At 51.3% G+C, this 24457-nt stretch overlaps 1 long non-coding RNA gene across 2 annotated transcripts in view; it reads right to left on the bottom strand.

The window, feature by feature from the left end:
* The window catches only part of LOC127042375 (uncharacterized), a 354216-nt gene that overhangs the window by 34299 nt on the left and 295460 nt on the right, over positions 1-24457 (bottom strand). The window contains exon 2 of one of the 2 annotated variants that reach the window (XR_007771919.1): positions 13852-13954. The exons of the other annotated variant lie outside the window; for it this stretch is intronic. This is a non-coding gene — a long non-coding RNA (uncharacterized LOC127042375). The remainder of the gene's footprint in view (positions 1-13851; positions 13955-24457) is intronic. 2 annotated transcript variants of the gene reach the window in all.

Consider the following 24457-nt stretch of genomic DNA (forward strand, 5'->3'; position numbering starts at 1 on the left):
CAATCAGGCCTTGGCTACACTGGAGAGTTACAGTGCAGGTGGTGGCTTTACAGCGCTGTAACTTACTCCCCGTCCACACTGGCAAGGCACATACAGCGCTGTATCTCCCTGGCTACAGTGCTGCATGTGCTCCACCTCGACGAGAGGAATAAAGAGAACAGAGCTGGTGATGCAGCGCTGGGGTGCCCGTGTAAACAGTGATTAATCTTACTACGCTGTCACTGACCTCCGGAACCTTCCCATAATGCTTTTAAGTAGAGATAACGCTCTTTGTTTTGGTGTGATGCCTCTGTTTGCTTTGCTGTGAGCTCAAGGCTCCCGGAGCTGCTTATCTGAAAACCAAACATAGTTACTGTTTGCAGTGAATGAGCAGAGGCAGGGGGATCCCTTTGGAACACCCACAGCTGGTGTTTGCTTGAGGAGAGAAGCAGCCGGGTGGGCACGGGGGAGGGGGGGTCTGTTTTGGATCAGCGGCTTATCTGGTCTGTGAGGAAAAGAACAAAGGCGGCTATTTGCATTTAGTGAATGAGAGAGGGGTGGGGGAGGAGGATTGAACTTGCCAGGCAGGGAGCTGACACAGTGTCAGCTCCAAAAATCCACTCGCTCTGTCTCCCCCACGCTCCGTGTCACACTCCACCCCCACCCTCCTCTTTTGAAAAGCACATTGCAGCCACTTGAATGCTGGGATAGCTGCCCATAATGCACCACTCCCAACAGCGCTGCAAATGTGGCCATGACAGAGTGCTGGTAGCTGTCAGTGTGTCCACACTGCAGCGCTTTCCCTAAACAGCTGTAGGAAGACAGCTTTAACTCCCAGCGCTGGACAAACTGCAAGTGTAGCCAAACCCTCTCTAAGCCGACCCCTTATGAGAACAGCAGGGACTAGCATGACTAGATGTCCCGATTTTTGGGTCTTTTTCTTATATAGGTGCCTATTAACCCCACCCCCATCCCAATTTTTCACATTTGCTGTCAAATCACCCTAGCAGGGGTTGCACACAGGGCTGCATTAACCTGCAGGTGCTGAGGTTTCCCTCTCTCCATTCCCAGAGCCTGTGATCAGGAAACAGACATCAGGGCTCCCAGGTGCTGCACAGACCATGACTGAGATCAGACCCCATATTATGCAAGGTGCTGTACAAACCCTGGGCAACGCTGAGACACCCAGGAGGTTCCCCTCAATTTCCCTGAGCCTCTGCTGCCCAACTTCTTCTGAATCCCTCTGGCTCACCCACCCCCACAAAAAAACCCCACCTTTCCAAACAGTCCTTCTCTCCTTGCCCCCTGATTCTGGTTTCACACCCTGGGACCATCTCCTCTCTTTGTCTCTCCCCCTCCAGGTGAAGCAGAGATGGAAGCAACTTCAGCCACTGGAGTCAGCCTCAGCGAGCACTGCAGCTGGCCCCGGGGGGAGGGGGGGTGTTTGCAGACACAGGAAGGGAGCAGGGGGTGCTGGGTAGAAGGCGGCAGGAGAACAAAGCTCAGAGACCCAACATGGGGAAATTCCAGGGGGCGGGGCTCTGACACATCCCAGGTGCGGACAGCTTCTGGGGGAGGGGCTCTGGCTCAGCTCGGGGGCAGGGCAGCTCCTCGGGGCGGGGCTCTGGCACAGCCCATGGGCAGGGCAGCTCCTGGGGGCGGGGCTCCAGCACAGAGCGGGGGCGGAGCAGCTCCTGGGGGCGGGGCTCTGGCACAGAGCAGGGGCGGAGCAGCTCCTGGGGGCGGGGCTCTGGCACAGCCCGTGGGCGGGGCAGCTCCTGGGGGTGGGGCTCTGGCACAGCCCATGGGCAGGGCAGCTCCTGGGGGCGGGGCTCCAGCACGGAGCGGGGGCGGGGCAGCTCCTGGGGGCGGGGCTCCAGCTCAGAGCGGGGGCGGAGCAGCTCCTGGGGGCGGGGCTCGGGCACAGCCCATGGGCAGGGCAGCTCCTGGGGGTGGGGCTATGGCACAGCCCGGGGGCAGGGCAGCTCCTGGGGGCGGGGCTATGGCACAGCCCGGGGGCAGGGCAGCTCCTGGGGGCGGGGCTCTGGCACAGCCCATGGGCAGGGCAGCTCCTGGGGGAGGGGCTCTCGCACATTGTGACGCGGAGCCCGGGGTGAACAGCTGCTTTCTGGAGCTGCAGGCGGGGGAAGGGCGGTGGGACATTGTGACCCGGAGCCCCCGGGGGATGAGAGGCGCTGGGGGGCAGGAAAGTTACTCTGCCCCAGGGAGCCTGGGAGAAGCCTTGAAGGCGTCTCAGCCCCAGTGGAGCTGCAGGAGGATCCGCCCGCCCGCCCTGCTGGGATGCGGGGGCCGGGGCCCGGCCGTCGTGTGGGGGGGAGGGGCGAACCCCGGGACAGGCGGGGGGGGGGCGGTGTATTAAATCCCTCCCCATAGCAATGTGCTACTCCCGGGCACTGCGCATACCCAGTAACAGCCGCTGAAGCCGCTGCCCTTCCCCCTGCCCGGACCAGCGGTAACGTTCCGCCGGGCGCTGGGGGCGGGGCTGGAGCGGGGCGGGGAAGTGACAGGGAGCGTGGGAGGGGCGGGCGCAGAGCAGGAAATTGATGGGCAGGGGGGGTCAGGTAGCTGGAGGCAGGGTTCGTGGGGGGCTAAAGGGCACAATCCGGGCTGTGGGGAGGAGCAGGAGTTGAGCTCAGGGGGAGGCGCTGGCAGAGCCCCCCCTTTGGTGTGAGGGCGGAGGTGTCGAGGGGGGAGGAGAAGCCGGAGTTGCAGGGGGGGGAGGTCACTGGGGTGGGGGTGTAGATCTGTCTCTGTGCAGCCAGGACATTCCCGGGGTGGGAGGGAGGTGAGTTAACTGGATACTGTCCCTGTTAATGCCACTTCCTCCCACACACACATTCTCTCAAGCTTTCCCCTTTTCTCTCTCATTATCACACGTGGCTATAAAATCCAGGGAGATTCTCCTCTCCCCTCCCCCAATGATCAGCTCTCTAATTGCCTCTGATTTTCCCTTTTCTCTCCATACTTCTCAAATGTCAATTTAAAATCTCTCCGATGGAGGGTGGATTTTCCCACCCATTTCATCTGCAGCGATTTGTCCTTGTTTGGGTGGGAAATTGTTGCCCTGAGTCATTCCCCAGAACATGGCTCCCACTGGAGTGGGATGGGATGAGGTTCCCGTTCTCTGCCAGGGCAGGGAAGGGAAGGGAGGAGCACATCCCCCATGGAGACTGCCCAGACCCCATTTCCTAATTCCCCTGCGGCCCCCTTCCATTGTCCAGGGAGCCTTCCAGCTCCCCACCCCGCCCTTAAATCAGCTCCTCAAAGGGCTCTGAGCTGCTCACGTGAATGGTTGCCCCGTGGCCGGGGGGGACCATCACATTCTGTTTATGTATTGGACAGTCATATAAAATCCAGTCCAACAGTCCCCCTTTTCCACTAGTTATTTAATAGCAACATCAAATCCCCTCCGATCTTGGTGGTTTTCTCTCATGTTATCAAATGTCGTTTGTGACAGGGTTCTCTCTGCGTGTCTCAAAGATTGATATAAAATACCCCAAACATTTGCCCCACTTCTCTCTAGTTGTTTTATTTCTAATTGAATATGATGGGTTGTTTCCCAATGTGCTAAGATGCAGCCGCCTCTGGGGTGGATCCATGGTGGCCATTATTTGCTAGTGACAGCCCGTGGATCTTTCTTGCCCTCCAGGCCTTCCATTCTCCTCTTAAAGAAGCACTCCCCAGGCTCCCTCTGCCTGTGTGACTGGCCAGCAGGAGGTGGTGTTAACTTTCTAGCCACTTCTCACACTCTGTGAGGTAACACTTGCAGGGGCAGGGAAGGTGTCTGTGTGGGGAGATTGCAGCTGAAGGGGCATTGTGGTAGGGGGAGGCCTCTGGGTGGCTGGGCAGGGGGTACCCTAGTCAGGTTGGTGGGTTGTGGAGGTTTGGGGTTTTCGGGGGTGGTGGTTCTGATGTGCCCATCCCTGAGGCTATGGGTCCTGGAGGTGGGTATCGCTGGGGGCCTGGTGGCTGCAGAACAGTGGGGGTGGGTGTCTCTTGGGGAGGCGGGACAGAGGGTTAGAGGGAGCCTGGTTCTGTGCCAGGGGCTCTGTCTGTGCTTCCCCCGCTGGTTCCTGGTTTTGTTGCCATGCCCAGTGCACAGAGCTGGGGGAGGGGATCCCTGGCACTAGGTGAGGGCATGCCAGGGAAGCAGAGTGATGGGTCGCACTGTAAAGCATCAGGGGGTCACACTGGGCAGAGGAGAGGGTCCCAGGCAAATGTCAGGGTAGATCGTTCTGGAGAGTGGGGAAGTTCCTAGGCAGGCAGTGAGGGACTGAGTTCCCAGTGGGGAGGGGGTCCCTTGAGGGGGTCCCTGGCTGCTGGGGGCTCTTGGTGGGGGGAACCCTTTGGGATTCCCAACCTGGCAATCATGGTGTGGTGGGGGTTCTCTGGCCGGTGGGGCTTTGAGGGGTATCTGGGGTCCCTGGCCAGGGACTCTGGGGGCTGCGTCCCAGGGAATATCTGATGGGATCCTGGCTGGGGGGTGTCTGGGGCCCCTGGCTGGGGGGTCTGGGCTCTGGGTACTAGGGGGTGTCTGGGGGCTGCTGCTAACCATGATCCTTCTCTCTGGTCAACTTGTACCAGAGTCCTGGCTCCTAGTCACCAGGTCACCAAGTCCATTCCCCAGTCACGTGCCCTGTCACTGTGATAACTTTCTGTCCACTTAGCAAACACTGTTAGTGTGAATTCACAGAATTTACTTTTCTCCTCTTTTGAAAACTGCAGGAGCTTTCGGTTCCGTTTGGAAAATTTTTGCCCCCAGTCCTTGTCCTAGATCTGCGGGGGTGAGGGAGGTGGGAAGGGAGTCAGCACTGCCACACGATGGTCTTTTCCACAGCCTTCTGAACTCAATCTTTCTGAAATCCGGTGTCATTGAGACCGTTGTTAATCCAGAGTCACTGTATGGAAAGAGAAGGAGTGATTCCAGATGGACAGTGGGTCAAATGAGATCAGCCATTCTCCCTGTGAGGAGGGGCTCCCATTAGCTGCTCTCCCCAGAGAGCTAAAGGAGGGAAGCTGCTCATACACTCCGTCCCTCTCTGCTCAGGATATTGGGGTTCAGCTTCCTGGGTCAGATGCTGCAGACTCCATTGTGATCTGGGAGACCAGGCTTGGCAGCTGCTGCTCCCCCAGTGGGGCTCTGTGCTGGGAAGTGACCTTAATTAAAGCTTCTTCTCTGCCCGGCCCAGGGGATGACTTTCTGCAGCTGGTCCTAGCCCCCTAGGGCAGTCCTGGGCCCTGTTACTACTAAATTCTGAGCCAGAGTCTCCAGGTAACTGAAAGACCTCAGGGAATGTCCTAGGGTCTGGCAAGAAAGTGACTCTGCACAAACAATACCACCTCATTTCTCCTCCCATTAGCGGTTGCCAGGAGGAAATCCAGCCATGGGAGAGCAAAGCCCCCAGGAATGGGACTGTCCCAGCCAGAGGGGCAGGGAGAGAGGACAGGGGAAGGAGAGACTGAAAGGGGCAGTGGGAGAAATGAATGTGGGGGAGAGATTTCCAGCTCTCTAGTCCACCCAGACACATGTATTGCTGCATCCTGGGGCAGAACCACTTTCCAGTGAACAAAACAAAGATCAGACAGAGCAAAAGCCAGTTCCTGACTCCATATTCCCCCTGCTGGGGTGTGGCTGCCGTGGGGTCAGTGTCTGAGGGAATCCCCCACAGTGACTCCTTTGGTTCTGCTCTTATCTAGCCTTGTGTTCAGAGAAGGGGTGAGGGGAGAGAGAAGGGAGGTTAAAAATGTGTCTGTGGACTTAGCCTGGCAGGAGGGGCCAGGTCTAAATTGTAATAAACAGATTGAGCATTTCCCAGCATGACAGAATCTAGGGTGTCTGTCTGCAGGGAAAGGGCCTGGGGGAATTGTGATGTGAAATTAACTAAAACCGGTTCTGAAACGCCCACAACTGCCCTTCTCCCCCAGACAGGCTGCAGAATGTTTTGCTCCAGCTCATCCCAGCCTGGCGTGGGACAGGGAAGAGAAATGGCTGCAGTGGAGTCAGTCCAGGTAGAGATTATCGGGGGGTTGCTGGTGGGTTCCTGCTGGAGGAAAGGGAGAGCAAATACACCAGAGGTGGGAAGGTTTGCAGAGTCTGGTTTGGAGGTTGGAGCGGGGCAGGAAATTCACAGCGTGGAGAAAGGAGGAGGCCAGGGTGTGGCAGACCTGCTGGGAGTTATTTACTAAGTGGCCTAGATTCTAGGAACAGACCCAGGAGGTTTGGAGGTGGAAATGCCCTAATTTGTGAAGAGAGAAAATAACCCACCTACATGGAGCTAGTCAAACTGACCAGACTCCTAGTGCTGGAGCCTGACCTCATTAACCATCAGCTGCTGTGAGATATAAAGGGGACACCCATGAGTCAGGCTTATTGGAGCTGCCTCTCCCTTCATATCCCGCTCCTCACAATGAGGAGGGTGTTGGGCATCCTACCAGCGAGCTCTCCCTGGACCCTGCTAGGGGCTCCATCTCCTGTATCAGTCAGTGGCTAGTAGGGGGGTGATGGATATGCTGGGAGAGATAAGGGGCTCTCTCTTCATCCCCTCACCCTGGCATTTGCTGGATACTCTGAGCCAGGTTGAGGTGGGACTCTCCTGACTATGATCCACCCAGAGCTTCCATTTGATTCACTCTTCTCTGCCACAAATAGTGGGGCAGCAAGTCCTTAGTGTTGGACTCTTACTCTTTCAGGGGCTGGTGACCTTCAAGGAGATGGCTATGTATTTCACCAGGGAAGAGTGGGCTCTGCTGGACCCCACTCAGAGAGCCCACTACTGGGATGTCATGCAGGAGAACTATGAGACTGTGACCTCGCTGGGTAAGGGTTCCTGTCCCTTCTGTTCTTGGAAGGGGAAATGAAGAGTGAAGGTTCACGCCACCCCCACAATGCCATCTGTACCCTGTCCTGTTTCAGCATCACCCCAATAGGCCAGTGACACACATAATACCAGAGACCCTCCTCTGCTGCAGAACACTTTGGGAACAGAGCACAGGAGCCGTATTGCACAGTGTCAAATATCTCCTGTTTGCTCAAGTGAAACTGGGGGTTAGGTCTGGCATAACTGTCCCATACCCCTAATCATTTTTGTTGCCCTTTTCTGAACCTTTTCCAATTCCAATATTTCTATTTTTGAGATGGGGTGACATGTGCATGCAGTATTCAAGATGTGGGTGTATCATGGATTTATTTGCTGTTTTTACAAATATGATCTATGAGATATTCTGTCATATCTATCACTTTCTTAATTATTTCCTACATTGTTCACTTTTTTTCACTGCTGCTGCACATTGAGTGGATGTTTTCAGAGAACTATCCACAGTGACTCCAAGATCACTCTCTTGAGTGGAAACAACTAATTTAGACCCCATCATTTTGTATGTATAGTTGGGATTGTGTTTTCCAATGGGCTGCACTATGTGCTATCCTGTCATCTAGTACTGCTGAGATCCTGGATTCAGTAATATCCCTGCCCTTCCTGTTCCCTTTCTCCACCGAACCCCGCCAGCCCATGCTTCCTGTTCCCAGCTTCCCCAGGATTCTCGCACTGTCTCTGAACCTCTCTGTCAGCAAGAAGCAGTGCCAGGGACACTTGCCCTCTGTCTGGAGTCTTCGATTTCTGGGACATGGATTTACTTTCTCTCTGTTGTAAGAGGCTCTGTCATAATGAGTGTCTGTGATGTTACCCAGAGTACAATCTGGACTGTTAAATAGCTGTACCTCAGTCCTCCAGCATGGGGTGCCTTTTCCACTGTTTTCCCGCGAGAACAGCCCCTCTTGGCCAATTAACACACAGTCTCCAGCATGTAACTCACTCCCAGCTACACAGTATTGAGTGCTGCTAGACAGCCACTCATGAATTACACCTCAGGAGAAAACCAGCAAATTCTCAAGTGCCCAACTTTCCCCCAGAAATGTGCATCTTGCACTGTCCAGCACGCTACTGAACGACCCAAGCTCATATGAAGTCTGTCATTTCATCAGCGGAAAATGACATGCACCAGCTTGTTATCCCAAACAGAGTTTCCAACACATTTCAATCCACACATACTGGTTAGATGAACAATAAACCAAGCTTGTTAACTACCAAAAACCAAAACTAGGCCCAGTCCATGAAAGGGGCACTCCCAGGAGAGACTGTATAAAGGCTGGAACATGAAACACCTTTGTAAACCTGAGACAGCTGCCTTGGGGACAATGACAGGGAGAATCCCCCAAAGTGACTCCTTTGTTTCTGCTCTTCTCTGGCCTCTGATTGTTCCTTCCAACGTGGAGTACTTTGCACTTGTCTCTACTGAATTTGATCCTATTTACTTCAGATCATTTCTCCCGTTTGTCCAGATCATTTTGAATTTTAATCCAATCCTCCAAAGCACTTACAACCCCACCCAGCTTGGTGTTGTCCGCAAACTTGATACATGTAAGAGAGAGACTGTTACTGGGAGGGTTTCCCCATGTGTCAGAGGGTTACACTCTGGTGGGAGGGGGCTAGGCCTGTACTGGAATAAGGTCACTCTGTGCTTCACAGTGTGCTAGAACCTAGAATGTGCATTAGCAGGGGAAAAGCTGGGGGGAATCGGCTTGTGGAATGGACAAAAGCCTAGTCTGAATTCTCACACCTTGCCCTTTTCACCCCGGCAGGCCAGAGAATAACATCCATGTTTCGCTGCAGATCATCTCGTCCTCCCAGGGGCAAGGAAATGGCTGCAATGGAGCTGGCTCAGGTAAGAGATTATCAGGGTGGCGGGCTCTGCTTGGAGGTTGAGGAGCAGTAAATGCATAAGAGGGTGGGAATTGCTAGAGGTGGTGGGAAGCAGAAAATATCTCGGGTGGAGAAAGGGAGGGGACAGCATGTGACAAACCTGCTGAGACTTGTGTAGTGTAGGGCGTGATGGGTTGTCACCCCCAGGAGGCATTTTGTGGAGCTTCTGGGAACTGCTGTGTCCTCTAACCCTCACGCTGGGCTGGCCCTTCTCACACTGCTTTGCTGGAGATTTCGCCAGACTCTCCAGGGCCTGTTATCACCCAACACAACAGCAGGTGGCGCCATGCAGCCAACTAAGCTACCTGAGTGCGTTACCTAAGCCACTCAAGGACAGATAGAAGACAAGAGCCAATTTCCCACTCCCCAACCTTGCACACTTGCTGTAGTATAAATCCAGAATGATACCATCTTATAGTGCACAGGGATCTCTATAATACAAGCTCATTAATGTAGTTCCCCTTCCCCTCGATATGGGACAGATGTGCACAACAAGCTGAGATTTTCCCCAGACACTTCACTCAAAATACGCTGGTTAAGATAAAGCATCAAACAAGTTTATTAACTGCAGAAAGATAGATTAAGTGATTATAAGTGATAACAAACAGATCAAAGCAGATTATTTAGCAAATAACCAAAACTCAGACTAAGCCTAACATACCAGATGGATAGAATTTGAATTAGCAATTTCTCACCCTGACTGATGGTACAAGCAGGCCCCCAAGTTTCCATACACAAGCTAGAAATCTCTTGATCCTGGGAGCAGCACTTCCCCCACATCCGTTTTTGTTTCTCAGGTGTTTCCAGAAGTTCTCTTGTGTGGAGAATGAGGCCAAGAGATGATGTCACACCCCACCTTATGTAGCTTTTCCATATGGTGGGAACCTTTTGTTCCAAACTCAGTTCCTAGTTCAGTTTGTGGAAAAATACAGGTACTAAAATGGAGTTTAGTGTCATGTGGTCTGGTCACAGGCCCTGCTGAGTCATAGTAGCCATGACTCATAGTCTGGCTGAAACATTCACAGGAAGGCTAAGCTCTTCCACAGTCCATTGTCTTTGTTGAGCCATCAGCACTGTCTGGCTTCTTCATTGTTGTACCTGAAAGGCTCATTGTGGGTGTTACCCAGAGTAAGCACATTTGAAATACAGATACAGAGTCAATATCCATAACTTCAGATACGAACATGATATGTGCACACAAATAGGATAATCATATTCAGCAAATCAGAACTTTTCCAGTGACACCACACATGATGCATCTTCTACAAAATAGATCATAATTATGTCCTAATCATATTATAATCATACCACTATGATGAATATGGGGGTGTAGTGTCAGATAGGTCCTAATTTCAAGGCACAGGAGTTGGGAATGGAACTTCCCCTCTTTGTGGAACAGGAAATAACCCTCCAGCCAGGGCTGGGACAACTTCCCAGACTCTCAGCGATGGAGCCTGAATCTACTGACATTTCATTAATTACCACCAACCCCAATCTTTGTGGCAACTGTAAACTTTATCAGTGATGATTTTGTACTCTCTTCAAAGTCATGGATAAGAATGTTAAATAGCACAGGGCCAAGAACCAATCCCTGCAGGAACCTGCTAGAAAGAAATCCACTCGATCATGGTTCCCCATTTACTATCAGAGTTTTTAATCTATTTAATGTATGCCGTGTTTATTTTGTATCATTCTAGTTATTTTTAGTAAAAATATTGTGCTAATCAAGTCATGTCCCTTACGGAAGTTTAGGTATATTACATCAATATTATTAGCTGCAACCAAACTTTTGATCTCATCCAATAAGGATATCCCGTTAGTTTGATAGGCTCTATTTTCTCTAAACCTTTGTTAATGGGCACTACAATTCTGACCTTCTAACTTCTATTCTTTATGATTGACTTCCCCTTTCTTCCATATATTTTATTTGGAGAGTGCTTGGATTCCTACCAGGGAGCCACTATCAGGGTCCAGAGACAGCCCCATCTCCTATATTAAGCTCTGGCTAGTAGCTATGTGATAAATGTGAAGACCCTGTTTCTGTCTGTCACATGGGAGACACAAAGGTTCTCTCTTTCTACCCTCTGATGCCTCCTGGCTGCTGTAAGCAAGGTGGGGTGGGACTCTGTTAACATGTGCCTCCCGGAGCTTCCATTTCCCTGGTGCTGCTGTTCCATGAATAGTGGGGTTGTGAGTGGGTCAGCAGGTACTGAGTATTGGACTCCTGCTCTTTCAGGGGCCGGTGACCTTGGAGGAGGTGGCTGTGTATTTCTCCAGGGAAGAGGGGACTCTGCTGGACCCCACTCAGAGAGCCCTCTACAGAGATGTCATGCAGGGGAACTATGAGACTGTGACCTCGCTGGGTAAGGATTCCTGTCCCTTCTGTTCTTGGAAGGGGAAATGAAGAGTGAAGGTTCATGCCACCCCCACAATGCCATCTGTACCCTGTCCTGTTTCAGCATCACCCCAATAGGCCAGTAACATACATACTACTAGAGACCCTCCTCTGCTGCAGAACACTTTGGGAACAGAGCACAGGAGCAGCATCACACAATGTCAAATATCTCTTTACTCAAGTAAAACTGGGGTTAGGTCCAGCATAATGAACAGAAGCTTCCTACCCCCAGCCTTCTCTCAAACCCTGAGCCTTCTCTACCCAAACCAGAATGTGCTTGGGGTGTAACAAGCAGGCGGCTGGAGTCAGAGCTGCCAGTCCAGGGTTACTTATCATACAGACACGCAGTGCGTCCTTGAACGCTGGCTGGGAGTATCCAGACAGGGGAGCTCCAGCAGCAGAACACTGAATCTCACCCAGGATTACAGATGACACAACTCCTCGCCGATCTGGATTGCACCCCAGCATGTGAAAATGGCCTAGGTTCGTAGTGACATTTCTTGAGACATGGAGAGTCTTGCTCCCATATCACCAGGTGTAATAAAAATAACAGGAAAGGCCAAATATGGAAAACTGATTGTTCAGCTTGCTTTTGACCTGCATCATATTTTGCAATATATTCCAAATAAGGAAATTAACGTGCAACGTATGTGTCATTGTTTGTGGTTTTAAACTGTAAAAGGCTTGTGTGATTTTTAGCTCAGGAACAGTATTCCAATAGCTGTCGCCCCCTGCATGCTTGTAACCAAGAAAAGAGCCTCAGGCTATTGAGTCAGCAAGACATGCCGGGGTTTGCCTGTGTAATGAAACCTTCAAAGCTTTTCCATGCCATGTGCTGTGAAGCTTGTGATTGGGACACAGGAAGTACAAGCCACATGGCAAAAGGAATATAAAGCGCAGCTGCATCATCTCCATCTTGTCTTCAATCCCCCTTCCTACCTCTGGAGCAACTTCTCTACAAACTGAACCCTGGAACAAAGGACTGAATGACCCATCCAAGCTGTGCATGCGTTTCAGACAGACTTTCAAGCCAGCAACTCACCAATACTGCTAAGAACCTGATATATCCATTTTGGAATGTATCTGACTGCTTTTCCATTTAAATTCTTTCTGTCTTTCTTTCTTTTAAACCTTTAGTTTAGATGTTAAAGAATTGTCTGGAAGGATGGAATTTAACTTCATTCTTTCATTTGTTCTTTCTTATAAACATTTAGTTTAATTGCTAAAGGATTGGCTGGCAGCGTGGTATTTTGGATGAGATCCAAACCTGGGTAATGTGGCTAACCTTCTACCCACCCACTTCCTGGATCCAATTAGGATCACTCTCCTGCTGCCCTCTGGCCATGCTGTATCACAGTGAGCAGAGTTTTTAAATAACCTCTCACTGTACGGGACCTAGTTGCTGATTAGGAGTCAGAAAACTGTCATGCAATAAAGGGGACCGTGTGATTTCTTTTTTCAGAGTCTCGTTAACCAGTGTGTGGGATCAGAAACACAGTTTGTGACTGGTCAGTGAGTTTAACTTCAGTGTTAACCACCAGTATGGGGAGCATCTGCTCTCCCTTTTTCAGCCTGCTCTGACCTTGGCATTTTCAGTGAGGACTGCCCCAGGCACACTAGGTCACACTAAGCACTGAAGATAAATTAACAGAATGTTTTTGATGATCAAGTTGTATGAAATCAACTGAACTCCTTTGTTTTCTTTCATCTGAGCGGAGTTTCTGGTTTTCCAACGTGATATGATCTCCCAGCTGGAACAAGGGAAAGAGCCATGGGTCCCAGAGCTCCAGGGTTCAGAGCAAAGAGAGATCCTGAGATCTCCCCGCACAGATGAGGAAACATTAAACCAACTCAGAATCTGTAAGTGCCTGAAGGAAACATCTAGGATGCCCTACAAAGCTCTTGGGAAGTCTCTCAGTTCATTATTGTCCATAGCAGGGGTCGCATCCGCAGGGTAAATATAGCTCAAGGCTTCCTATAGATGCTAGCAGACACCGGGCAGTAGCTTTCTCCCTTCCCCCTGTGAAGTTGGATGGGATGTGAAGGCTGAATTGATCCCCTCCTCTCTCCTGTTGGGGGGAGCTGAGTTCCTGATTTTTATTTGTCCTCTCTCAGGCACTTGTTTTGGTTTGGCCTTCCCCTTTCCATCCCTGTTTGAGGTTTCTGTCTCTATCACAGCAGGTGATGCAATGACGTGTGAGGTTCAGCACAGACCAGAAAAAGAGCAGGGAAACCAGCCAGGGGAGAAAATGGATAAATTTATTTCCTGTCAGGGAACTCAGAAGGGCCTTAAGGAAACCAGAATACAGCAGGAAATCTGCAGGGAAAAGCAAAAAAAATACATGTGCTGAGTGTGGGAAAAACTTCACTTACAGATCAGGCCTTTCTCAACATCAGAGAATCCACACAGGGGAGAGGCCCTGTGAATGCAATGAGTGCAGGAAAACTTTCAGTCGCAGCTCGCACCTTATTGGGCATCAGAGAATCCACACAGGGAAGAGATCCTATCATAGAATCCTAGCTTATAAGGGTTGGAAAGGACCTCAAAAGTTCATCTAGTCCAACCCCCTGCTCAAAGCAGAACCAATTCCCAAATGGTTCCCTCAAGGATTGAACTTACAACCCTGGGTTTAGTAGGCCAATGCTCAAACCACTGAGCTATCCTCTCACTTCTGAATGCAGTGAGTGCGGGAAAACTTTCAGTCGCAGCTCACACCTTATTCGGCATCAGAGAATCCACACACAGGAGGGGTCCTATGAATGCAGTGAGTGCGGGAAAACCTTCAATCGCAGCTCTCACCTTATTCAGCATCAGAGAATCCACACGAGCAAGAAGCCCCGCGAATGCCGTCAGCAGGCCTGCACAACTCGTAAAGTGGTGATGTAGAGAAATCTCTGTATTAACTATCTCTATAAATCTTTATAACGTTGCATTGTGTTATTTTGTATTAAGTATCTTTATCTTTATGACATTGCATCCGGCATGATGTTATTTTGTAATTCATATGACTTGGCATTGTGCCTCTCTATTTTCATACAACTTTGTATTAGATCCCTATATAGAGAATTGGTAGAAAACTTTGTATCAAATGTTATAGCCCCTAAGGATAGTATAGTTAAAGTAAAAGAAAACATGTGCCTTTTTGCTAGAAGTAGAATAAGATCTTCCCCCGCACTCTGTAATCAATTGCTCTATTGACTGAATGAGGTGTGAATGAGTGAGGCTTGGAAGACACCCACCTCCAGACAGCTACAACAGTTGAAGAGGGAATGGGAGCCAGAGCAAAGGACAATACAACTTGTCAAGTGGGCCCAATAAAGAAGAGCAGACATAGTGATGGCCTCAGGGATTAGAAGCAAGCACCTTCTTTAGAAAACACCCTCTTTGAGCAGCATTGGGACAACACCCAGAGAAAAGCAGCACAAAGACCAACGGACGCAGACCCAGATTTTGAATCTGGTCTAGATTTGCATAAGAGGGAAGCTGCTATAAATGCGAGGTGTCTTGCAGAAGGACCCCGGATCTCGTCTTGTCACCATCGGACCATTGATTTGGATCGGTAGAAGCCCGGCTCCACCCCTCTCCCATCTAACTCACCTGGCCAGTGCAGTTAAGGGGAGCAACTAGTTGGTAACAACAGCAAGACGGAGTGTGTTTATGTCTGTGTGTGTGCGTGAATGCATGACTGTGATATATATCTCATGTGCATATCATAGAGTATTAATTGATACCTGTATTACTAATAAATGTGGCATTTTGCCTTAATCCCCCTGAAAAGTTCCTGTACAGTACTTTGAGTAAAACAGCGAGAGTCACAATGCTGGCCTATTGGGGTGATGCTGAAACAGGACAGGGTACAGATGGCATTGTGGGGGTGGCATGAACCTTCACTCTTCATTTCCCCTTCCAAGAACAGAAGGGACAGGAATCCTTACCCAGCAAGACCATCGTCTCATAGTTCCCCTGCATGACATCTCTGTAGAGGGCTCTCTGAGTGGGGTCCAGCAGAGTCCCCTCTTCCCTGGAGAAATACACAGCCACCTCCTCCAAGGTCACCGGCCCCTGAAAGAGCAGGAGTCCAATACTCAGTACCTGCTGACCCACTCACAACCCCACTATTCATGGAACAGCAGCACCAGGGAAATGGAAGCTCCGGGAGGCACATGTTAACAGAGTCCCACCCCACCTTGCTTACAGCAGCCAGGAGGCATCAGAGGGTAGAAAGAGAGAACCTTTGTGTCTCCCATCTGACAGACAGAAGCAGGGTCTTCACATTTATCACATAGCTACTAGCCAGAGCTTAATATAGGAGATGGGGCTGTCTCTGGACCCTGATAGTGGCTCCCTGGTAGGAATCCAAGCACTCTCCAAATAAAATATATGGAAGAAAGGGGAAGTCAATCATAAAGAATAGAAGTTAAAAGGTCAGAATTGTAGTGCCCATTAACAAAGGTTTAGAGAAAATAGAGCCTATCAAACTAACGGGATATCCTTATTGGATGAGATCAAAAGTTTGGTTGCAGCTAATAATATTGATGTAATATACCTAAACTTCCGTAAGGGACATGACTTGATTAGCACAATATTTTTACTAAAAAAAACTAGAATGATACAAAATAAACACGGCATACATTAAATAGATTAAAAACTCTGATAGTAAATGGGGAACCATGATCGAGTGGATTTCTTTCTAGCAGGTTCCTGCGGAGATTGGTTCTTGGCCCTGTGCTATTTAACATTCTTATCCATGACTTAGAAGAGAGTACAAAATCATCACTGATAAAGTTTACAGTTGCCACAAAGATTGGGGTTGGTGGTAATTAATGAAATGTCAGTAGATTCAGGCTCCATCGCTGAGAGTCTGGGAAGTTGTCCCAGCCCTGGCTGGAGGGTTATTTCCTGTTCCACAAAGAGGGAAAGTTCCATTCCCAACTCCTGTGCCTTGAAATTAGGACCTATCTGACACTACACCCCCATATTCATCATAGTGGTATGATTATAATATGATTAGGACATAATTATGATCTATTTTGTAGAAGATGCATCATGTGTGGTGTCACTGGAAAAGTTCTGATTTGCTGAATATGATTATCCTATTTGTGTGCACATATCATGTTCGTATCTGAAGTTATGGATATTGACTCTGTATCTGTATTTCAAATGTGCTTACTCTGGGTAACACCCACAATGAGCCTTTCAGGTACAACAGTGAAGAAGCCAGACAGTGCTGATGGCTCAACAAAGACAATGGACTGTGGAAGAGCTTAGCCTTCCTGTGAATGTTTCAGCCAGCCTATGAGTCGTGGCTACTATGACTCAGCAGGGCCTGTGACCAGACCACATGACACTAAACTCCATTTTAGTAGCTGTATTTTTCCACAAACTGGACTAGGAACTGAGTTTGGAACAAAAGGTTCCCACCATATGGAAAAGCTACATAAGGTGGGGTGTGACATCATCTCTTGGCCTCATTCTCCACACAAGAGAACTTCTGGAAACACCTGAGAAACAAAAACGGATGTGGGGGAAGTGCTGCTCCCAGGATCAAGAGATTTCTAGCTTGTGTATGGAAACTTGGGGGACTGCTTGTACCATCAGTCAGGGTGAGAAATTGCTAATTCAAATTCTATCCATCTAGTATGTTAGGCTTAGTCTGAGTTTTGGTTATTTGCTAAATAATCTGCTTTGATCTGTTTGTTATCACTTATAATCACTTAATCTATCTTTCTGCAGTTAATAAACTTGTTTGATGCTTTATCTTAACCAGCGTATTTTGAGTGAAGTGTCTGGGGAAAATCTCAGCTTGTTGTGCACATCTGTCCCATATCGAGGGGAAGGGGAACTACATTAATGAGCTTGTATTATAGAGATCTCTGTGCACTATAAGATGGTATCATTCTGGATTTATACTACAGCAAGTGTGCAAGGTTGGGGAGTGGGAAATTGGCTCTTGTCTTCTATCTGTCCTTGAGTGGCTTAGGTAACACACTCAGGTAGCTTAGTTGGCTGCATGGCGCCACCTGCTGTTGTGTTGGGTGATAACAGGGCCTGGAGAGGCTGGCGAAATCTCCAGCAAAGCAGTGTGAGAAGGGCCAGCCCAGCGTGAGGGTTAGAGGACACAGCAGTTCCCAGAAGCTCCACAAACTGCCTCCTGGGGGTGACAACCCATCACGCCCTACACTACACAAGTCTCAGCAGGTTTGTCACATGCTGTCCCCTCCCTTTCTCCACCCGAGATATTTCCTGCTTCCCACCACCTCTAGCAATTCCCACCCTCTTATGCATTTACTGCTCCTCAACCTCCAAGCAGAGCCCGCCACCCTGATAATCTCTTACCTGAGCCAGCTCCATTGCAGCCATTTCCTTGCCCCTGGGAGGACGAGATGATCTGCAGCGAAACATGGATGTTATTCTCTGGCCTGCCGGGGTGAAAAGGGCAAGGTGTGAGAATTCAGACTAGGCTTTTGTCCATTCCACAAGCCGATTCCCCCCAGCTTTTCCCCTGCTAATGCACATTCTAGGTTCTAGCACACTGTGAAGCACAGAGTGACCTTATTCCAGTACAGGCCTAGCCCCCTCCCACCAGGGTGTAACCCTCTGACACATGGGGAAACCCTCCCAGTAACAGTCTCTCTCTTACACGTATCAAGTTTGCGGACAACACCAAGCTGGGAGGGGTTGTAAGTGCTTTGGAGGATTGGATTAAAATTCAAAATGATCTGGACAAACGGGAGAAATGATCTGAAGTAAATAGGATCAAATTCAGTAGAGACAAGTGCAAAGTACTCCACGTTGGAAGGAACAATCGGAGGCCAGAGAAGAGCAGAAACAAAGGAGTCACTTTGGGGGATTCTCCCTGTCATTGTCCCCAAGGCAGCTGTCTCAGGTTTACAAAGGTGTTTCATGTTCCAGCCTTTATACAGTCTCTCCTGGGAGTGCCCCTTTCATGGACTGGGCCTAGTTTTAGTTTTTGGTAGTTAACAAGCTTGGTTTATTGTTCATCTAACCAGTATGTGTGGATTGAAGTGTGTTGGAAACTCTGTTTGGGATAACAAGCTGGTGCATGTCATTTTCCGCTGATGAAATGACAGACTTCATATGAGCTTGGGTCGTTCAGTAGCGTGCTGGACAGTGCAAGATGCACATTTCTGGGGGAAAGTTGGGCACTTGAGAATTTGCTGGTTTTCTCCTGAGGTGTAATTCATGAGTGGCTGTCTAGCAGCACTCAATACTGTGTAGCTGGGAGTGAGTTACATGCTGGAGACTGTGTGATTAATTGGCCAAGAGGGGCTGTTCTCGCGGGAAAACAGTGGAAAAGGCACCCCATGCTGGAGGACTGAGGTACAGCTATTTAACAGTCCAGATTGTACTCTGGGTAACATCACAGACACTCATTATGACAGAGCCTCTTACAACACAGAGAAAGTAAATCCATGTCCCAGAAATCGAAGACTCCAGACAGAGGGCAAGTGTCCCTGGCACTGCTTCTTGCTGACAGAGAGGTTCAGAGACAGTGCGAGAATCCTGGGGAAGCTGGGAACAGGAAGCATGGGCTGGCGGGGTTCGGTGGAGAAAGGGAACAGGAAGGGCAGGGATATTACTGAATCCAGGATCTTAGCAGTACTAGATGACAGGATAGCACATAGTGCAGCCCATTGGAAAACACAATCCCAACTATACATACAAAATGATGGGGTCTAAATTAGTTGTTTCCACTCAAGAGAGTGATCTTGGAGTCACTGTGGATAGTTCTCTGAAAACATCCACTCAATGTGCAGCAGCAGTGAAAAAAAGTGAACAATGTAGGAAATAATTAAGAAAGTGATAGATATGACAGAATATCTCATAGATCATATTTGTAAAAACAGCAAATAAATCCATGATACACCCACATCTTGAATACTGCATGCACATGTCACCCCATCTCAAAAATAGAAATATTGGAATTGGAAAAGGTTCAGAAAAGGGCAACAAAAATGATTAGGGGTATGGGACAGTTATGCCAGACCTAACCCCCAGTTTCACTTGAGCAAACAGGAGATATTTGACACTGTGCAATACGGCTCCTGTGCTCTGTTCCCAAAGTGTTCTGCAGCAGAGGAGGGTCTCTGGTATTATGTGTGTCACTGGCCTATTGGGGTGATGCTGAAACAGGACAGGGTACAGATGGCATTGTGGGGGTGGCGTGAACCTTCACTCTTCATTTCCCCTTCCAAGAACAGAAGGGACAGGAACCCTTACCCAGCGAGGTCACAGTCTCATAGTTCTCCTGCATGACATCCCAGTAGAGGGCTCTCTGAGTGGGGTCCAGCAGAGCCCACTCTTCCCTGGTGAAATACATAGCCATCTCCTTGAAGGTCACCAGCCCCTGAAAGAGTAAGAGTCCAACACTAAGGACTTGCTGCCCCACTCACAGCCCCACTATTTGTGGCAGAGAAGAGTGAATCAAATGGAAGCTCTGGGTGGATCATAGTCAGGAGAGTCCCACCTCGACCTGGCTCAGAGTATCCAGCAAATGCCAGGGTGAGGGGATGAAGAGAGAGCCCCTTATCTCTCCCAGCATATCCATCACCCCCCTACTAGCCACTGACTGATACAGGAGATGGAGCCCCTAGCAGGGTCCAGGGAGAGCTCGCTGGTAGGATGCCCAACACCCTCCTCATTGTGAGGAGTGGGATATGAAGGGAGAGGCAGCTCCAATAAGCCTGACTCATGGGTGTCCCCTTTATATCTCACAGCAGCTGATGGTTAATGAGGTCAGGCTCCAGCACTAGGAGTCTGGTCAGTTTGACTAGCTCCATGTAGGTGGGTTATTTTCTCTCTTCACAAATTAGGGCATTTCCACCTCCAAACCTCCTGGGTCTGTTCCTAGAATCTAGGCCACTTAGTAAATAACTCCCAGCAGGTCTGCCACACCCTGGCCTCCTCCTTTCCCCACACTGTGAATTTCCTGCCCCGCTCCAACCTCCAAACCAGACTCTGCAAACCTTCCCACCTCTGGTGTATTTGCTCTCCCTTTCCTCCAGCAGGAACCCACCAGCAACCCCCCGATAATCTCTACCTGGACTGACTCCACTGCAGCCATTTCTCTTCCCTGTCCCACGCCAGGCTGGGATGAGCTGGAGCAAAACATTCTGCAGCCTGTCTGGGGGAGAAGGGCAGTTGTGGGCGTTTCAGAACCGGTTTTAGTTAATTTCACATCACAATTCCCCCAGGCCCTTTCCCTGCAGACAGACACCCTAGATTCTGTCATGCTGGGAAATGCTCAATCTGTTTATTACAATTTAGACCTGGCCCCTCCTGCCAGGCTAAGTCCACAGACACATTTTTAACCTCCCTTCTCTCTCCCCTCACCCCTTCTCTGAACACAAGGCTAGAAAAGAGCAGAACCAAAGGAGTCACTGTGGGGGATTCCCTCAGACACTGACCCCACGGCAGCCACACCCCAGCAGGGGGAATATGGAGTCAGGAACTGGCTTTTGCTCTGTCTGATCCTTGTTTTGTTCACTGGAAAGTGGTTCTGCCCCAGGATGCAGCAATACATGTGTCTGGGTGGACTAGAGAGCTGGAAATCTCTCCCCCACATTCATTTCTCCCACTGCCCCTTTCAGTCTCTCCTTCCCCTGTCCTCTCTCCCTGCCCCTCTGGCTGGGACAGTCCCATTCCTGGGGGCTTTGCTCTCCCATGGCTGGATTTCCTCCTGGCAACCGCTAATGGGAGGAGAAATGAGGTGGTGTTGTTTGTGCAGAGTCACTTTCTTGCCAGACCCTAGGACATTCCCTGAGGTCTTTCAGTTACCTGGAGACTCTGGCTCAGAATTTAGTAGTAACAGGGCCCAGGACTGCCCTAGGGGGCTAGGACCAGCTGCAGAAAGTCATCCCCTGGGCCGGGCAGAGAAGAAGCTTTAATTAAGGTCACTTCCCAGCACAGAGCCCCCCTGGGGGAGCAGCAGCTGCCAAGCCTGGTCTCCCAGATCACAATGGAGGCTGCAGCATCTGACCCAGGAAGCTGAACCCCAATATCCTGAGCAGAGAGGGACGGAGTGTATGAGCAGCTTCCCTCCTTTAGCTCTCTGGGGAGAGCAGCTAATGGGAGCCCCTCCTCACAGGGAGAATGGCTGATCTCATTTGACCCACTGTCCATCTGGAATCACTCCTTGTCTTTCCATACAGTGACTCTGGATTAACAACGGTCTCAATGACACCGGATTTCAGAAAGAATGAGTTCAGAACGCTGTGGAAAAGACCATCGTGTGGCAGTGCTGACTCCCTTCCCACCTCCCTCACCCCCGCAGATCTAGGACAAGGACTGGGGGCAAAAATTTTCCAAACGGAACCGAAAGTTCCTGCAGTTTTCAAAAGAGGAGAAAAGTAAATTCTGTGAATTCACACTAACAGTGTTTGCTAAGTGGACAGAAAGTTATCACAGTGACAGGGCACGTGACTGGGGAATGGACTTGGTGACCTGGTGACTAGGAGCCAGGACTCTGGTACAAGTTGACCAGAGAGAAGGATCATGGTTAGCAGCAGCCCCCAGACACCCCCTAGTACCCAGAGCCCAGACCCCCCAGCCAGGGGCCCCAGACACCCCCCAGCCAGGATCCCATCAGATATTCCCTGGGACGCAGCCCCCAGAGTCCCTGGCCAGGGACCCCAGATACCCCTCAAAGCCCCACCGGCCAGAGAACCCCCACCACACCATGATTGCCAGGTTGGGAATCCCAAAGGGTTCCCCCCACCAAGAGCCCCCAGCAGCCAGGGACCCCCTCAAGGGACCCCCCCCCACTGGGAACTCAGTCCCTCACTGCCTGCCTAGGAACTTCCCCACCCTCCAGAACGATCTACCCTGACATTTGCCTGGGACCCCCTCCTCTGCCCAGTGTGACCCCCTGATGCTTTACAGTGCGACCCATCACTCTGCTTCCCTGGCATGCCCTCACCTAGTGCCAGGGATCCCCTCCCCCAGCTCTGTGCACTGGGCATGGCAACAAAACCAGGAACCAGCGGGGGAAGCACAGACAGAGCCCCTGGCACAGAACCAGGCTCCCTCTAACCCTCTGTCCCGCCTCCCCAAGAGACACCCACCCCCACTGTTCTGCAGCCACCAGGCCCCCAGCGATACCCACCTCCAGGACCCATAGCCTCAGGGATGGGCACATCAGAACCACCACCCCCGAAAACCCCAAACCTCCACAACCCACCAACCTGACTAGGGTACCCACTGCCCAGCCACCCAGAGGCCTCCCCCTACCACAATGCCCCTTCAGCTGCAATCTCCCCACACAGACACCTTCCCTGCCCCTGCAAGTGTTACCTCACAGAGTGTGAGAAGTGGCTAGAAAGTTAACACCACCTCCTGCTGGCCAGTCACACAGGCAGAGGGAGCCTGGGGAGTGCTTCTTTAACAGGAGAATGGAAGGCCTGGAGGGCAAGAAAGATCCACGGGCTGTCACTAGCAAATAATGGCCACCATGGATCCACCCCAGAGGCGGCTGCATCTTAGCACATTGGGAAACAACCCATCATATTCAATTAGAAATAACACAACTAGAGAGAAGTGGGGCAAATGTTTGGGGTATTTTATATCAATCTTTGACACACGCAGAGAGAACCCTGTCACAAACGACATTTGACAACATGAGAGAAAACCACCAAGATCGGAGAGGATTTGATGTTGCTATTAAATAACTAGTGGAAAAGGGGGACTGTTGGACTGGATTTTATATGACTGTCCAATACATAAACAGAATGTGATGGTCCCCCCCGGCCACGGGGCAACCATTCACGTGAGCAGCTCAGAGCCCTTTGAGGAGCTGATTTAAGGGCGGGGTGGAGAGCTGGAAGGCTCCCTGGACAATGGAAGGGGGCCGCAGGGGAATTGGGAAATGGGGTCTGGGCAGTCTCCATGGGGGATGTGCTCCTCCCTTCCCTCCCTGCCCTGGCAGAGAACGGGAACCTCATCCCATCCCACTCCAGTGGGAGCCATGTTCTGGGGAATGACCCAGGGCAACAATTTCCCACCCAAACAAGGACAAATCGCTGCAGATAAAATGGGTGGGAAAATCCACCCCCCATCGGAGAGATTTTAAATTGACATTTGAGAAGTATGGAGAGAAAAGGGAAAATCAGAGGCAATTAGAGAGCTGATCTTTGGGGGGGGGGAGGAGAATCTCCCTGGATTTTATAGCCACGTGTGATAATGAGAGAGAAAAGGGGAAATCTTGAGAGAATGTGTGTGTGGGAGGAAGTGGCAAAAACTGGGACAGGATCCAGTTAACTCACCTCCCTCCCACCCCGGGAATGTCCTGGCTGCACAGAGACAGATCTACACCCCCACCCCAGTGACCTCCCCCACCTGCAACTCCGGCTTCTCCTCCCCCCTCGACACCTCCGCCCTCACACCAAAGGGGGGGGCTCTGCCAGCGCCTCCCCCTGAGCTCAACTCCTGCTCCTCCCCCCAGCCCGGATTGTGCCCTTTAGCCCCCCACGAACCCTGCCTCCAGCTGCCTGACCCCCCCCCGCCCATCAATTTCCTGCTCTGCGCCCGCCCCTCCCACGCTCCCTGTTACTTCCCCGCCCCGCTCCAGCCCCGCCCCCAGCGCCCGGCGGAACGTTACGGCTGGTCCGGGCAGGGGGAAGGGCAGCGGCTTCAGCGGCTGTTACTGGGCATGCGCAGTGCCCGGGAGTAGCACATTGCTATGGAGAGGGATTTAATACACCGCCCCCCCCCGCCGGGCCCGGGGTCCGCCCCTCCCCCCCACACGACGGCCGGGCCCCGGCCCCCCCATCCCAGCGGGGCGGGCGGGCGGATCCTCCTGCAGCTCCACTGGGGCCGAGGCGCCTTCAAGGCTTCTCCCAGGCTCCCTGGGGCAGAGTCACTTTCCTGCCCCCCAGCGCCTCTCATTCCCCGGGGGCTCCGGGTCACAATGTCCCACCGCCCTTCCCCCGCCTGCAGCTCCGGCTTCTCCCCTCCCGCCCCCGCCAGCCACACCAAGGGGAACCCCCGGGCCCCAGTCTTTGTCCCCACCTGGATCCCAGCGGGGCTGGGGGCAGATCCTGGCTGCAGCTGAGAACAGCGGCTCCGCTGCGGCTCGGGCAGCTCCAGCGCTGCTGGCAGCACGTGGAGAACCAGGAAGCAGCTGTTCAGCCCGGGCTCTGCGTCACAATGTGCCAGAGCCCCGCCCCCAGGAGCTGCCCTGCCCATGGGCTGTGCCAGAGCCCCGCCCCCAGGAGCTGCTCCGCCCCCGCTCTGTGCTGGAGCCCCGCCCCGAGGAGCTGCCCCGCCCCTGAGCTGAGCCAGAGC

Source organism: Gopherus flavomarginatus, unplaced genomic scaffold (assembly GCF_025201925.1).
Source record: "Gopherus flavomarginatus isolate rGopFla2 unplaced genomic scaffold, rGopFla2.mat.asm mat_scaffold_37_arrow_ctg1, whole genome shotgun sequence".
Lineage (NCBI taxonomy): Eukaryota > Metazoa > Chordata > Testudines > Testudinidae > Gopherus > Gopherus flavomarginatus.